Source organism: Xiphophorus couchianus, chromosome 24, assembly GCF_001444195.1.
Source record: "Xiphophorus couchianus chromosome 24, X_couchianus-1.0, whole genome shotgun sequence".
NCBI lineage: Eukaryota > Metazoa > Chordata > Actinopteri > Cyprinodontiformes > Poeciliidae > Xiphophorus > Xiphophorus couchianus.
The window spans coordinates 10,317,313-10,333,586 of record NC_040251.1 but is presented as its reverse complement, the minus strand read 5'-3'; the positions used below and the strand labels follow the sequence as shown (position 1 = coordinate 10,333,586).

Genomic DNA, 16,274 nt, shown 5'->3' with positions numbered 1-16,274 from the left:
TCTCATAAAATTACTACTTATTTCTCCAAATATTGCGACAGTATTCCTGTAATATTATCACTTATAACTTCTATTTAAAAAAATAAAAAATTAATAATCTGGCCCAAATATTCAATCTTAGAGTTGACTTAACATTAAAGTCTACAGTAACAGAGGCTGTAAAATATGCCTGTCAAACAAAATGTTAATCCTTGGGTGTGGTGACATCACTCTGAACTTTGGAAAGCAAAGGTGAAAAATAATCCAGATTTTCCAAAAATGAAATCTTTAAAAATCACCGATTATTAAATTTAGACACGTGTTATTCCTACGACTAAACTGTGTCTCGCTAAATAAATAAAAAATAAAAGCATAAAAAATATAAACAAAATGAATCCCCAGTTTTGATGAAAAACTGGGGATTCAACATCAAACGAACAAGTTCAATTAGTCTTATTTACAAGAATTAAGATTTTAGTTCAATTTTTTGAAGGTGATCAATGATCCACTGGTTCATCTATGTTTCGGCCCTCACCTACAGTCATGAGATGTGGATCGAGACCAAAAGCATGTGAACCTTGATATGAGAGGCCAAAATAACCTAATTATGTTGGGTGATCGAGTTTATCTACAGAGATAAGGTGAAGAGTTTGGAGCATCTTATCAGGATGCTTCCTCTGCGCCTCGCGTTTTTCTGGGCATATCGTTCTAGAAGGAAGACCTGGGACCGGCTCATTTCATCTCAAATAGACTTAAGATGATAGGTTGATAGATGGATTGCCTCGATTTAAAAAGTCAGCCTATTAGGTACTCTTTGAAACATTTTTTGAAAGAAAAAATAGAAATATGTTAGCACAGATTTTCCTCTTGATCTCTCAGGTGATCATCTTTTTATATTGACAGCATGTTATATTTTATTTTAATTTTTATTTTGTCTACAATTGCTACTCAGTGGTGGTTGTTGTCTCTATGCTGCTGTAACTGCGAAATAATTTCCCTGCTGGGATGAATAAAGTAATTCTATTCTATTCTATTCTATTCTATTCTATTCTATGAAGGTAGAGAAAATTAACAGTATGAATTCATCCACTGTTAACGTGATTAAAGACAATATTAATGAAGGTTTCCACTTAGAGCCAATAGAAAAATATAGGCAAATAAAAGTAAGCTTTAAGAATAAAATTAAGATTTTATTAATTAATTGAATTAAATTAAATTCTTTGATTAATTTGTTATAATTCAGCAACAAGGGTCAAATACCGGTGTGGGGTTGTTTTTCACTTTTTCACTGTTCTTTCTGGGTACTCTTGGTTAATTTCCCTCTTTAAGTTGTAGGGCTGCAACTAACAATTAATTTAGTAATCAATTAATCTATCAGTTATTCAGACGATTGAATAAAAAAATTGGTACATTTGGCAGATTTTTCATTTAACCAATTAAGCCTTTTTTATATATACACTATTAGAAACACGATAAAAGATGCAAGTAAACAAATATTTAATAAGAAAATAAACATTTTATTACCTAAAATGCAATAACAAAGCATTTCTATAGTGAAGACTTTATCATTTGTTGCAAAGGATGTATATACAGTTATAAAACACTGTATATTCATGTCAGCCCTTCACATGTCAAGGCTGACATAAAGTTCAGCCCTTTTTGCTTGACTTAATTTCAATACAATGTAAGGCTGATTTATTGACTTTTTAAAAAATTAAATCAATTAATAATTGGATAACAAAAGAAGCTAGATAGAAGTTTTTTTAAAACACAATCTTAACCAGGTGAAACTAAAACTCTGCCACATGATGAGTTGCGGCTCGACATTTTCTAACCAAAAAAAGATTGTTTTTTTCATCTTGATGAAAAATGTCTATGTTTTTGCACAGTTTTGTCTTAATTACTGTCGTAAGTGTGTTGTTCTTTCAGCAAATAGCCTTTTTTGAGTCCGAATACTTAACTATTAATCGATTACTAAATTACCTAATAATTATTTCAACAATCAATTCAACATGATTAATCATTTCATCCCTATGCAAAATGCAAACCTTTAAATCTCACCAACTGCAGTGACTAAAAATGTAACATTTGTGAAACAATGAGGTTCTGAAAGTTCAGAGTTGTGGATCATTTCTTTGCTTTCCAACGGAGCACATGTTTCCTCCTGCAGATAAAGTCTGCTTGAAAATCAAAGACTTCCACACTTGGCAGCAGCACCGTAATCACAGCCATCTGCAGTTGGAGAGAGGCTCATAACCCCAACCGACTCTTTTGTTGTCTCACATGTTCAGCAGAGCAGCAAAGGGCGTTCATGCTCAGGAGACGCCTAACTCATTATTTAAAGCGCTGAGATCCTTCTTCGTGTCATCAGAGAATGGATGGAGCTATCTTATCTTTCTCCTTAGATGTTGCATAGATTTTTCATAATACCCCGCCTGTCAGAGAGATATGCTGTCATGCTTGGACTTTATCCTTCTGCTAATACAAAGTTGAGAGTTTTTTTTATCTAAGAGAAGCTGAAAGAGACGGCTGCAACTAATGATTATTGTAACATTAGAAATACATTAAAAGATGCAAACAACTAAATAATTCGATTGCTTTTACAAGTAAGAGAATAAAAATGTTATTGGAAAAATCTTAAGTGCAATTACATAGCATTCCTTTAGTGAACACATGATCATTTGTAGCAAAGGATGCATCGGGAGCTAAAAAATACTGTCTAGTAATCTTTTGATTATTTTTTGGAATAATTAATTATTAATTACATAAATGGATAACAAAAGGTGCTCAAGAGGTTTTTTTGGTTTTTTTTTTACAGAATTTGAACCAGTTGAAGCTAAAAATAAATGCCCAGGAGTTCTGGGTAGAATATATTTACAGACTATTAATGTTTTTTTGTCTTAAATGTGAAATGTGTATATTTTTTGTACAGTTTTGACTTTTTTACTTCTCTAAGTGTGTTGTTTTTTCAGCAAATTGCCATTTTCAGAGTCTGTATACTCCAGGTAATGATTAATTGAGTCCTAGATTAGTTAGCAATTATTTCTATTATCAATTAATTATTATTAATCCGATAAAATAAACAGGCATCCAAGCCTGTAACACGGTTTTCCTAAGGCTTCTTATGGAGCTAAATGCTCTGCTGCAGCAGGCTGTGGAAGGAGGTGGAAGGCTAGAAGGAAGCAGGTTGAAAAAAAAATCTGGTTTATTTAGCCGTTGGGATTGACACACCACTATTTCCCACGCATGTTGGGAATCAGGTCTGAGCAGTTGTGTCTGGTGCTATTTAGTTTCCAGCTGCTGGAGCATAAAGCACTTAATGCTGGAGCAGAACAGCAGGGTTTGGTTTTCTTTAGCTGCTCCTGATTATATTGATTATATTTTAACAGGTAGCATGTCAGGTAAACCTTCAAAGGGACAAGTTTCATAAAAGACTGTATCTGGAATTATTATAGTTCAAATATAACAATTTTCCCAACATTGCATTGTGTATTGGTCATGATGCACAACCAATAACTACTACTTTGATGTGTTTTTAAGAGGGCATTTTTATGTGATAGACCAATACTATGGAGTGCATATTTATTATGAGGCTCTGAACCCTCTTTCTCTGGGATTACACTAATATTGAAGCTACAGTAATTCTGGTTTAAAAAAATAGTTCAAGCTCAATCAGGTTGGATGGAAAGTCTATGAACATTGATTTCCAAGTCTTGTGACAAATTCCTAATTGGATTTAGGTCTGGACTTTGACTGGGGACATTTGCAACACACGTTTTACAAACGGCTCAGATTTGATCTGAACAAGTGGTTTGCAATCTTTACAATTCAAAGAGCCAATTTTACCTTCAGTCCAGCTGAATAAAACCAGTTTAGAGCCTCAAATGTTACATAATCTTTTTGACAAAAAGATCAGGCATAATTTTTGATAAGTATCTATGCTAGGAAATGTGTTTTCATTTTGAAAGAACTACTGTTTTATTGATATTTTAAGGTTATTTTTCATTTGCGTGATGTGAAAAATGTAAAAAAAAAATCTAAAAAACATTCTTTTTTTTTTTCATCCATGTGTGGAAATTTTCCAGCCCATTGTCAAAAAAATAGATCTAAAAATATATTACTGGTACTTTTAGCATTATTCTGTTTAAATTTAAGGACATTATCTCATGAAAAGACTAAAAAAGCAATAAAAAGCGGAAAAATTAAACATATATTACACTTCTGAATATTTTGCATTCTTTTATTTCATTGTTGAGATTATTCCACTTCTGACACACATCCTACTTTAACATTTCTCCTCACTGGAAGCTTTTTGAATATAATTTGTCCTGAAAGGTTGTACATATTCTCTCTTATTTATTTATTTTTGTAAAGTAAATATTACATTAAAGTTCTTTTACGCCCTCACAGAACAGCAGGATATTGGATTAAATCACATGAAAGTGGACTCTTTGTACTGATTAGGTGATTTCTGAGGGCATTTGTTTGAGTAAAAGCTGAACACAAACATATTTACCACACTTCTCTAGTTTTATCTGTTAAAAAAAACGTGAAATCCATGTCTCCCACTCCTTTAATTTTATGTGGGGATTATTAAATCCCAATAAAATGCACTGAGGTTTTTCTGGTTCTGTGAAAAAAATGTATAAAGGTTCAATAGATATGTTTACAGCTCTCCAGTATCTGTTCCATGTACGTGTTTCTTTTTGCAACCGTTTTGGTTCTCAGCCAGATTCAACAGAGTTTCTTTAAGTCATTTTTACTTTCACTTTTGGCTCAGGACTAGTTGGACATGTGTCAGCCGTATCTCTGCTTGATGTTACCCCATGAAAGTTTCTCCACCGTTTGTCTCTCTGTGTTTTTATTTTATTTGGAAAAATATATTTGTTGTCGTTTTGGGGATTAGACAGAACATACAGTATTTTCTTACTTAACCTGCTTTCTAGAAGAGCTGTTGGTTTACAGTAAAACCGACAGAAGTGTTACCTGTGTGACGAGTAAGCTTCACTGAGTTCCCCAGGCAGGAAAGTGAAAGAAGTTCGATTGTGAAACTGCTGAACACGAGTTTTCAAATGATGAGGTAGTTTTATGAGATTTGATTGTATCCCCCTTGTTTTGTGAAGGGGATTCTCATTGCCTACTTCTGTTTCTGTTGATTAGATCTTAGAAACTTACACACAATCACATAAACACTACAGAAACTTCAACCTACTGATCGACAGTGGACCACAACTTCCCACTAAAATCTGAGACCCCCCTCTAAAAATGCGTACAAATGCCTATTTTAATAGTCCAAACACAAAATATAGCAGCTCGAATGATCAACTGATATGTTTTATTGAGAAAACAGTTTCCTTGTAAATGGCGTCTTCTAATTTTAATTTTGAACGCTGCGGATGATAAAAATGTCTGATTTGAGTCAACTTCCTTCAGTAACACTATCACACACACTGCCTTAGATTACTGTTAAGGCAGTAATCAGATACTGAAATATCTGAATCGAAGCTGTATTTTATGACTTTCATTGTTCAGCGTGGCACACTGACCCAACTCATCAAAGCCAGATGTGTCACTGGAACCAATAGGGCTCATCTGTGCTGAACAGACTCCTGGGTTTGTGTTTAATGTGGCACAACACTGAGAACAGGCAGTTGTTTTCTCTGTGCAAACATGCTAATTAGAGGTCACACTCTGAGGAAGATAAAAACAAACAGACATAAACAACATTAGGTTATGTTCACATGTTCTGCTTCTTCTAATCAGAACTTCTCCCAATTTCTCCATATGGTGAGCTACTTCATTCTGGCGGGAGTTTCAGCTCCATTCCCACTGAGCTTCCCAGCCTCCAGCTGAATATAAGTATTGTCCGGTGAGTTTGTAACTTCCGCTGGGAGACACTCCAGTCTCTGTGTGAATAGTCCAGGGCAGGGAGTCCTCCCATGTGGGGGCAGCAGAGATGATGCCGTCATGACGAAGGGCCACACAATGAGTCACGGAGCAGAGCCGAATCCGAGGCCAGTGACCTGTGGCGCTTACTGCCTTTGATTTCTCATTCTCTGAGAGAAACACGGCTGGACACATAAATTCTTGACCCAAATTCAGATTAAAGGCTGAAGGAAGGTTGCATATTTTAGATGGTTGGACTAATGAGCATGCTTAGTAATTGATCCATTGTTCAAAGAGAAATGAGATTGAGGCCAAATATGTAATCTGGGCTTTTCACTTATCAGAATTAAATAATGAAAAAGGAAATCTGGGCTCTACCAGGTTCAAACATGATTTAACTCTAAACAGAGTCATCTCTGTCTTCGCTAGTTGTTCTGGGCTTAACTAGGACACCCCAATAAAGTGAACCCCCATCTTTTCATGGCTCAGTGTTTGTGGTTTGAATTCACCTATTCACACATTTTTCTGTGGAACATCAAAATTATTTGCAGAAAATCTGCATATTTGTGGATTTTTTCTTAGAGCATTTCTTAAACATCTGAAAGAAAAGCTGAAATACCTGAACGAAACGCCACACACTATTGACTGGTGTTTGAGAAGCAGCCAATCCAGTAGTGCCATTAATTTTCTTTGGGGCTGATTGGATGTAAGACGATAAGGTAGACTGTCGATATTAACGTCTGCGGCAGTGCAAAGACAGTTTCCAGTTTGTATATTAATGCATACTAAAGTATTTTTGGTCTTTCGCGGAGGATCTGCCTCTCCAGCTGCAGGAGGCTGGAAGGGATTTTAACTATGAGATCTTGTTGTTTCTGCTCTAGTTCAGACTGACCTCCTTCTAACTTGAATCTGTGTCAGTGGGCCTTCTGTTCGGTCAAGGGTGCTTTACCCACGACTGTGACTCCATCACTATCATTATTCATCATTATTACATCTGATAAAATAAGTTGCCTCTGACGCTTTTATTCACAAATCAGTATAATGCTTCACATTGAGATGTTTACCATTAATCTAGATGAACAATAAATACCTGAATAATTATCTTGGCTTTCCTTATGCAGCAGAGAAAACAATTTATTCTGTTGTCACAAATCCGATTTTATCCAGCACACTTGCATCTGTCTCCTTGGAAATTTGGTAAAAAAAAAAAAAAAGCAGCCAAGTCCAAAGCTTTTGAGGAGAAAGATAAAACTCGCCATCTGGAACTGATTAGTGATCACTGAGCTATTCTTTGGTTTTGCTTTGTTCAGTAAGGATCAGAGGAGCTTTTTAATGACGGAATGGAGATCAAGAGTGACAACTTTCACTTTTAATCTTTTTCTGCTTAAACAGGGTTTTTGTGAGGGTCTTAAAAAGTTTTAAAAAGTCTTAGATATATGTAGTATTTCAATAAAAGGCATTAAAATACATTTACCTTAGGGCTGCAACTAACGATTATTATGGTAATGGTAATAGCTTATTCTATTGATTATTTTGATGATTAATCTGATTTTTAAAAAAAGACACATTCTACAGAGACTTCATTTAACCACTTAAGCCTTTTTATACAATATTAGCAATACATTGAAATATGCAAATAAATAATTCAACTCCTCTTTTAAATAAGAAAATAAATGCTATGCGATAACATAGCATTCCTTTACTAAATCTTGGCCGAGTGAAGCTAAAACTATGCCTCTCAAGAAGTTCTAAGTAGAACATATTTACAGTCAAAGCTGTTTTTATGTTAGAAACAGCATGTATATATATTTTGTACAGATTTGGGTTAATTGCTGCTCTGAATATGTTTTTCTTTTTTCAGCAAAGGGCCTTTTTTGAAACTTTATACTCCAATTAACAATTAATCGATAACTAAATTAGTTGATTATTTTAAGCGATTAAGCCAATGAATCGATTCAGGTATAATTGAGTTACATCTCTAAGTGTTATGTTTATGCAAAAGAGTAAAAAGAGTGATGCAGTAAAACTACTCCCAGAAGTGCATGTATTTCCAAAAGTTACTCATGTAAATGTAATTAAATGCCACTTACCTCTGAGTGTAGAACTGGCAGAGAAATGTGTTACAAAGTGACAAAGCACATGATGGAAGCTAATAACCCCATCCAAAGAACTTTATTACAGAACATTCTACCTTTCAGTGAAGAGTTCAACTGGCAAAGACTATTTTAATAGTTGTTTTTAACCAGTCGGGCTCATAACAGACATGACTCTGACAGCTTACCAATTGTGGCATTAAATTCAATTGCTTTATTTTATCCAAATGTAAATAAAATGTTGTCATAACTCATAATATTCAAGTTTCTCCTGTATTAAATGAGATTTACTGAATTTTTAATACCCAGTACTGTAGAGCCTAAAGTTAAAATCATAGTGGTCATGAAATAGGATCTTAAAAAATGTTTTAATGGCCTGTAATTTGCACCTCCAGTGGGTGTCATTGTTGTGTTCAGGTTAAATGTTCACTAAGAGTGAAAGAACATTCTGCTCCTTTAGCTTTTTCCTGCTTGGTTGATTTAATGTCGGTGGAAGCTCAGTGAACTTATTGTTGAGCTTTTCCAGAATGTCTTTTTTTTAAAGGACTTGGGTGAACTCATTGAACTGCAGGTAATGAAAGTGACGGTATTAAGCACAGTGCATGTGAGCGGCGACGTGTTTTAATCAGGGATTGGCCTACATTAGCTCTCTCAGTCCTGTGCACGATAAAGTGCACCACCTGGAGGGTGAACATCTCGTTCTCATACTAATCTATTGATCCCCAAAACAATGGCTTCTTGATTACAGTGTTTCTGCTCTATTGGCATGCAACAAATACAACATCAGTAACTTAATACCAGCTTAGATGAAGGGCTTTTTTCTATTCGCAGCATATGAGCTCAGTATAGGCTGCAAAGCAATTGGGCTCAACTCTAATACAATCTGTGATTTTTCCAAAATTACGTACAACGCAACATTTCATCTGCTTGAAACACAGAACACAACTCTTTTCCTTAACTCAAGATGTACTTCTTTGATCTTATGAGTCATAACATTTTATTTAGGAAGTTACCAAACATGGCAGCAGATCTTTTTTCTTCTTAAAGAAAAAAAGTTTTAAAGTCCCTACATTGGCTTCCTGTAGCTCAAAGAATAGACTTTAAAATACTGTTGTTAGTTTATTAATCACTAAACGGCTTAGCACCACAATACATTAAAGATCTGCTGTTGTTGTATCAACCTTCCAGACCCCTCAGGTTTTCTGGTTCTGGTCTGCTCTGCATCCCCAGAACCAGAACCAAACGAGGAGAAGCAGCATTCAGCTTCTATGCACCACAAATCTGGAAGAAACTTCCAGAAAACTGTAAAACAGCTGAAACACTGACTTCCTTTTAATCTTGAATAAAAATCCCACCTGTTTAGAGTTCTATTTGAAACTTAATCAATTCAGAATTTAATGATGGCATTTGACTTAATGTAATGTTTTGATTGTTGATTCTATGTTGCATGACTTTGTGTTTTTGTGTTTGTTATGATGTAAAGCACTTTGAAATGCCTTGATGCTGAAATGTGCTATACAAATAAAATGTAATTGATTGATTAAAGGTAATGAAAGAAAACAAAAAATATCTCAATTATTCACCTCTGATTGGGAAGTAATGCCTTATAGAACAGGTGCTGTAAGATTGGATTTTATTGCTGAAGAAGATATATATCTCCTTTATAAAACCGGTAATAGCTGCTTAATCATTTTTAGAAATTTAAACATTCACAAAAAATGCTCTATTACATAGTAAGTTTTGTTTACTCTATAAAACAGCAGTTTTGTAAATCAAAAGGATTAATTACATTACACAACAGAATAATGAGCAAAATGAGCATGAATTATAATTATCAAAATAAATGTAAAAACTTTATATGATTAAAATGTAGCATAAACATTAGATTTGTAACAAAATTTTAAAAAAGTAAAATAACGTTATATAAAACATGAAACAATAGAAAAACAGAGTTTATGTCAAGCAGATTATAAAAGTAAATTAAAAGAATAAAATTTATAGTTAGAGTTAATAAAAATAAATATAAGTATAAAAAGTTGAAAAATACAGACTAATTACAGTATAGATTTTTTAAGCCAGCCTTGTCACAGATGGTGGAATATAAAGTTATATACTTGAATTTTAGATCATTAGAATATTGTTTATGCTAAATAGTCATACTTTTCTAAACTGTTCAAAAAATTACTGATCAGGAATTAGACCCACATAACTTTATATAGTTTTTTTGTTATTTTTTTTAGCCTTTATTTATTTGCAGTATTCAGTTGGCAGTGAGAAAAGGGGTTAAGAGATGCAGAGGAGATCCAATTTGGGAATCGATCCCCGGACGCCCCATAATTTTATGTAGAGTTTTTAACTTCTCCAGTTGTTCAGGTGAATTTGTGACCCTAAGGTGATCACATCGCTATTTAACTCATCTGTACTGTGTAAAAATAAAGTAGGTCTATTTATTCATCCTGCCTGCTGCTAAGTCTGCTGCTAAAAAAAACTTTGGGTTCAGAGATGATGTCACCCTTTTGTGTTGTTTTTGTGTAAAAGGAGGCGATTCCCTGCTGGGGCTCTGGCTGTCCCAATCCTTTCACATTCATGAATAGGAAGACGTTTTCCAGACGGGATACACAAAGATCCATGAAAAAACTTGGCCCTACAGTCTTGGACCTCTTAAGGGGTTGGAGCTGCTTTCAGTGCGTAAACATGTTCAGAATATTGAATATATTAGTTTCTGTTAGCAAAACTTTACAGTTTCCATTCATTCAAGTGTCTTTCTGTCGATTGCTATTACCGGAGTTTGAGTTTGCAGATCTGAATCAGCTCTGTAGCAACATTTTAATGCTTAAATGATGAAAATGTTGGAGCAAATTTAAATTAGTATTCCTTGCAATGGCCATTGTGAAAGAAAACGGCAGTGACTTTTGTGAGGAGCGCACACGTTCTTTGAGTTCCTTTCTCTTTTTCCAACCTTTGGTCTCTTTTCAAAGAAAATTCCTCCCAGCTTGGTTTTACTTTTTCCTTGCAGATTAAATTACGGTAATGGAAGCTGAACATATGATTTCAATTTTTTCCCCTAGAAATCAAATGTCTTACGCTGTTCAAAGATGAAAATCAACTTTTCTTGTAATGCATGGCAGAATGCTCGCAATTAGCTCAGGACATGTTGCATTATGTGTTTGTCAAAAAGAGCAACAAGTGCAGTGTTGGAGATTTTTTGGTATTATCATTTTATTTTCTTACTCTAGTTCACATTAAGTATGCAGGTTTTTGTAAGTATAAAGAAGCTGCTAAATCTCCTTTTTATAAATCCAGAATGTAATTTTTTTATTGATTGCATTCTCAAAACGTAGAAATAAACAGAAAATAAAATAATCAACCTTTAATTTAGTAAACTTCGATTATGGGCAACACAATATTTCACTTTTTTTGTATTTGCATGGATATACGGCTTGATTGTTGATTTTATTGTAAAATGTTCCTTTTTATATGTTCAAATGTGATTTTGGTTTGGTTTCTGTTTCCAATCTCTGATTTTGTGAAGGTTTGATTTGCCAATTCTGATTTCTTTTTTTAGGATCCACAGTGGAGTCCCACCAATTCGTGGTTTAGTATTTGTGCATCATCTATTCACAGATATTTTTAAACTTGTACTATGAATAGCCAGCATTGAACATATTTTCTTTTGTAAAAACAGAAGATTGTTTTCTGTTAGCTTTGTAGGACATCTTCAGTTTCCAACTGGCCTGTCAACAGTATCTAATTTTTATTTCAATTTTCTCACATCTTTTTCACTACATCACATCTGAATTGTGACTCATCTTTTAGTAATATCTTTCAACCAAGCTGTATTATTTTTCAAGCGATTTCCCTCGTGTGTAAAACAGCATACATGTGAGGTGTCGTTTTCTTGGCTTGGCTCTGTGTCATTTGTCTTCAGAGTCACGTTAACCTGTGTTTGCACTCACACTTTGAATAAGCTTTGCAGCATACTGTATCTGACTAATAGTAAGTTATGACTACCAGATTTCTTTGTTTAGCGTCATATCTGGGAAATGACTTCTCCGAAGAACAAGCTGCCTGGAAAGCCTCTGCCTTTAAGGGAATATGGTTGGGTATTCCGCTGCTGTGGCACTTTGGATCAAGAAATGGGGTAAAAAGTTGTGGATCGGCGTTGAGATTTCATCTCCTCAGCTGTGGCCCTTTGTGGCCACCAGGGGAATAAAGAATGACTTTAAGTCCAGCCACTGAGTCTCCTCCTCTGCTGAGATTTGAAATGCTGAATCACACGTGGTTGAGCATCTGTTTTTGATTGCTTCCATCCCTCTCTCCCCAGCCTCACACTCTCTTTGTCTCTTCTCCTTTTTCCTTTTCCCTTTTCCTTACACTCCTCTGGATGTGCGGGGGCAGATTTCTGGTCGTGGTTCGGCTAGAAACGAGTCTAGGGATGGGCCAGGAAATGCGTCACTTTGCTCCAGTATTGAAAGCAGATTCAGACTAAAGAGCTCACATGTCGCTGGGAGACGACGGAAGTGGCTGACTCTCCTGTTGTAACACCCAGCTCTGAGTCACAAGATCAATCCTGTTGACCTCTTCAAGCACTGATAACATTAAGACCACAGACCACCTCTACACACAAGGGGGGTAATCTACTTTGCGTTAGTTGTTTTTTTCCCAATTAGTTCATTTTTGTGTGTTTTTTTTACTTGTTGAGCCATTTTTAACCCTCTATTGATCATATCCTGTACATGTCAAATACACACTGAAATACTTTAGGGACAAAAAGCTCCCAAATATAAACTAATAAGTTGTTGAAGCACCTGTTGTTTTCATATCTGCTCTCAGTGCTTACCTTTGTAAAAACACCTTCTTCACATCACATTTCAGAGTTTTAGTCATATTCAGGTACGGGCTCTGACTGGGCAACTCCCAAACCTGGTGAAACAGTTCTTTATCTGTATCAGAAAAAGGTTTGGTACCAAGAAGTTCATCAAATACTTTAGGCAGACATCAAATCTGTTTTTGAAAAAACAGATTTTCACCTGGAAGATTGAGGTCTTTGACCAAAACCTGGTTCACCTCCTGTTGTTTTCCTTGTGAAACCAGATTTTTTTGCTTTCTTCTGAGGCTGTAATTCTCTAGACGACCATTTTTCTGCTCTGGTGACTGACACCAAGCAGTTATCTCAGGGTATGCTTGACTCCACTTTGCCAGTTTAAGCATCTAAAGCTGCAGGCTGTGTTTGGAACACTTTTTTGTTGTGCTTTCCTGCTGGCAGTGTCACGATACGGTCAGGCCTTTGCTGGTTCACGGTATGAAGGGAGAGGGTTAGAGGTCATGGAGAGGAATCAGAAGTGATATGACGACCAAGGGGAATGCTGCGAACCTCAGATCAGAGGAAACACTTGGAGGAAGTGACCACACCTCCATTGTCTGTTACTGAGTGTCATCAGACATGATGACACTCATGTGATGGCCTACTGTTTAACACAGTTTGGGACCTTTGGGCTAAAAAACACAAACGATGCGATACCATCCAGTTAAGGTTATCTAAAAGTTGCGTAAAAGCTGCACATTGCTTACACTTCTGTTTCTAAAGCTCTTGTTTTTCCAAAGCTGCGAGACAGGAAGGAGCTGAATGCTTCACAGGTCTGGTATGTCTTTTTAGTGCAAGCCAAGCTGCATGTTTAACCCACAAAAATGCCGGGAAGACTCCCAGCTCTCGCCGCTGCAACACATCACGCCTGCTCAGGGATTTTCAGTGGGGGGAATTCAACTACTTCACCAAAATGTCAGTATTTCACCGTAGGATTGGCTTACTTTAGCTATTCTGTGCTGCTTTCTTCCACAGTCAGCCCTGGTGTTGTGCCCAGAAATAAGGCAATAAGACGCTCCATGTCTGTGCGCTTTATTGTCTTGCTCTCTTCAATGGAACATTGTGCAGGCTGGTTCTCACAGTCCAGGCCTCCTCTTGTGTGTTCTTTCTTTCGTCTCCATCGCACCGGGCGTCTTCTTCGACATTTTTGTGCATTGCAGTCATCTCAGAGTTGGACCACCCTGTCTTAATATAAACCGTCACCGCCAGCAAAGACCCCTAATACTCTGACCTGTCGTTGCCCTGTCAGCCTGGTGATCAACAGTGGGGCCTCCTCCGCACCCAAGCCTACAGTGACTGTTGAGACGTCGCCTACATCCTATGCAATAACAAACACACGGACTGACGCTGTAGTTCAGTCTGCTTCCTTTGCAAAGGAAACTCTAACCCATCTCATGGTATAAATAATACACGTCAGTTGTGTTGAAAGGGTTAATCTATGTCACACTTCCTCTATATGACCCTTTTGTTATTGTTCACCCACTGCCTGTGGTGACCTAATTGTGCAAGCAACCCCCCTCCTGCACCTCTTGAATTACTGGAACTGTAACTGCCATTTGTAATGTGTTAAACTCATTACAGACACGATTTAAAGGGAACCTATTGTACAAAATTCACACTTTACTATTTTTTTTTTTACTTCCACTTGGGTCTCGACTGCTTCTAAAAACAATACAAGCACTTAAGAAAGCCGCCCATGTGTTTTGTCAATAATGTGTTGACTTACCATTCAGAAATCACTTGCTGAATTCTTGTTGGTTGTGCAGGAGGCTCTGCTTCTGCTTTTCAAAGATGTATGGTTGTATAATTGCGCATCTATTTGCAGCCATTTTCATGTGGCTGCAAATAGATGCAGCCACATGCAATGTGGTCCCCCAACGTTTGGGGGGCATTTCAACGCCCCCCAAACGTTGAAATGGGGGGCGTGGTATGTTCACTGACTGGAAAAATATAAAATTTTTTAGTTTTGTTCAGGCCAAAGTCAGATTACTTACAAGTAGATTTTTAAGCCCTTCATTGTCATATGTTCTACTGGAAGCCTTATGCTGAATTGATCTGACATATATTTAGAATTATTTAGCTTAGTAAAATTGTGTTGGTTTAATCTATGTTAGATGTTTTCATATTGCATTGTTGACACTGTGTATATATATCAATAAATTATATCATCACATACTTTATAAACAAAAAATATTCCTGATGTCTCATGTTTTACCCTAAAGAATTTAATTGCACTAATGTATGTTTAGTAGCTGTCAGCTTGCTTTTTTTTTGCTTATGTCTGGTATTACCAAACCGCTGCTCACCACAGAAGACATAGTAGTGTGGTTAGAACAATATTTACAGCATGAAATTTGTCCAAATGTAGTTACAGGCTGTTGCATCAGTGGCTCTGCTCTCCTTGTTAATCGCTTTGCTCCACTGGCTTGCACACTGATCTTTCATCGAGCAAACGGTGATGAGACTTTGAGTGAGAGCTGGATGTTTGTGTCCTGCTGTTTTCGAGATGCCCTAAAGGACTTCACCGCTGACCCACAACATCTCAAGGTCCCTCAGGATTTGCTGACCAAGTTCCCTTTCATTGTCTTTTTGCATTTTTTTCTCCAAAGTGCAGCAGTGTCAGCAGGAAGTTTAGCCATGTCTTTCACTAAATTCAGTCCAGACACTAAATCCTGAAAATGTAATTTATGAACTGGTCTCATGGGATCCTTTTGAGTCTGTCTTCTATGTTAAAGCAAATTGAGCTGTTCTGTTATCTGTGCTGTTATTTGTCGTGCTCTTGCAAGAGAAAAAATTGTCTTCTTAATACTCTGAGTATGGAAAAATGTAAGAAGGAACACAGAAGAAGACTAATGTCCAATGGGAGCGTCGGGCTGTTTATACAATTTAATTTAATCTCCATCGCAGCTCTTTTGGAAAAAGGGCATTTTACATATTTTTATTTAACTATAATTAAATTTAGAAAGAACAAACTAAGACTGTTTTACAGCTCTAAAATAGTTTTAGCAGAACATATATTTGATATGTGCAGTCAACTCCCGCCTTTTAGTTCAGTATTCGCAGATTTTTCAGTGAAACATACAGAGCTCCAAAATATTCATGTGTATTTCCATAGAGCATATTTAAGAAAGAAATTACAGCTTGGAAAGCTGAATACCTGCTCAGAATGTTACCTGACATGCTTTTTGCTTGTGTTTGCAAAGCAGCCAATCCAGGAGCGACACTCATTTTGCTTGACACTGATTGGCTGTACCCCCAAGAGTTTAGATAAGGACTTTTGTGATGGTGCTAAGATGCTTTCTGCTGTGCGTATTAATGTTATGCTTGCTGACCCTTTGAACTATTAAAATAGACTGTTAGAAGCTTTCTTTAGAGGAGGAAAATAGCGGCAGGCTTGCTATTTCAAGCGATTGTGGTAGTCCCGTATTGTTTTTTTGAAGCTGGGTAGTTAA

At 36.2% G+C, this 16,274-nt stretch overlaps 1 protein-coding gene across 2 annotated transcripts in view; it reads left to right on the top strand.

The window, feature by feature from the left end:
• The window catches only part of acap3a (ArfGAP with coiled-coil, ankyrin repeat and PH domains 3a), a 59,572-nt gene that overhangs the window by 1,135 nt on the left and 42,163 nt on the right, over positions 1–16,274 (top strand). The window lies entirely within an intron of this gene.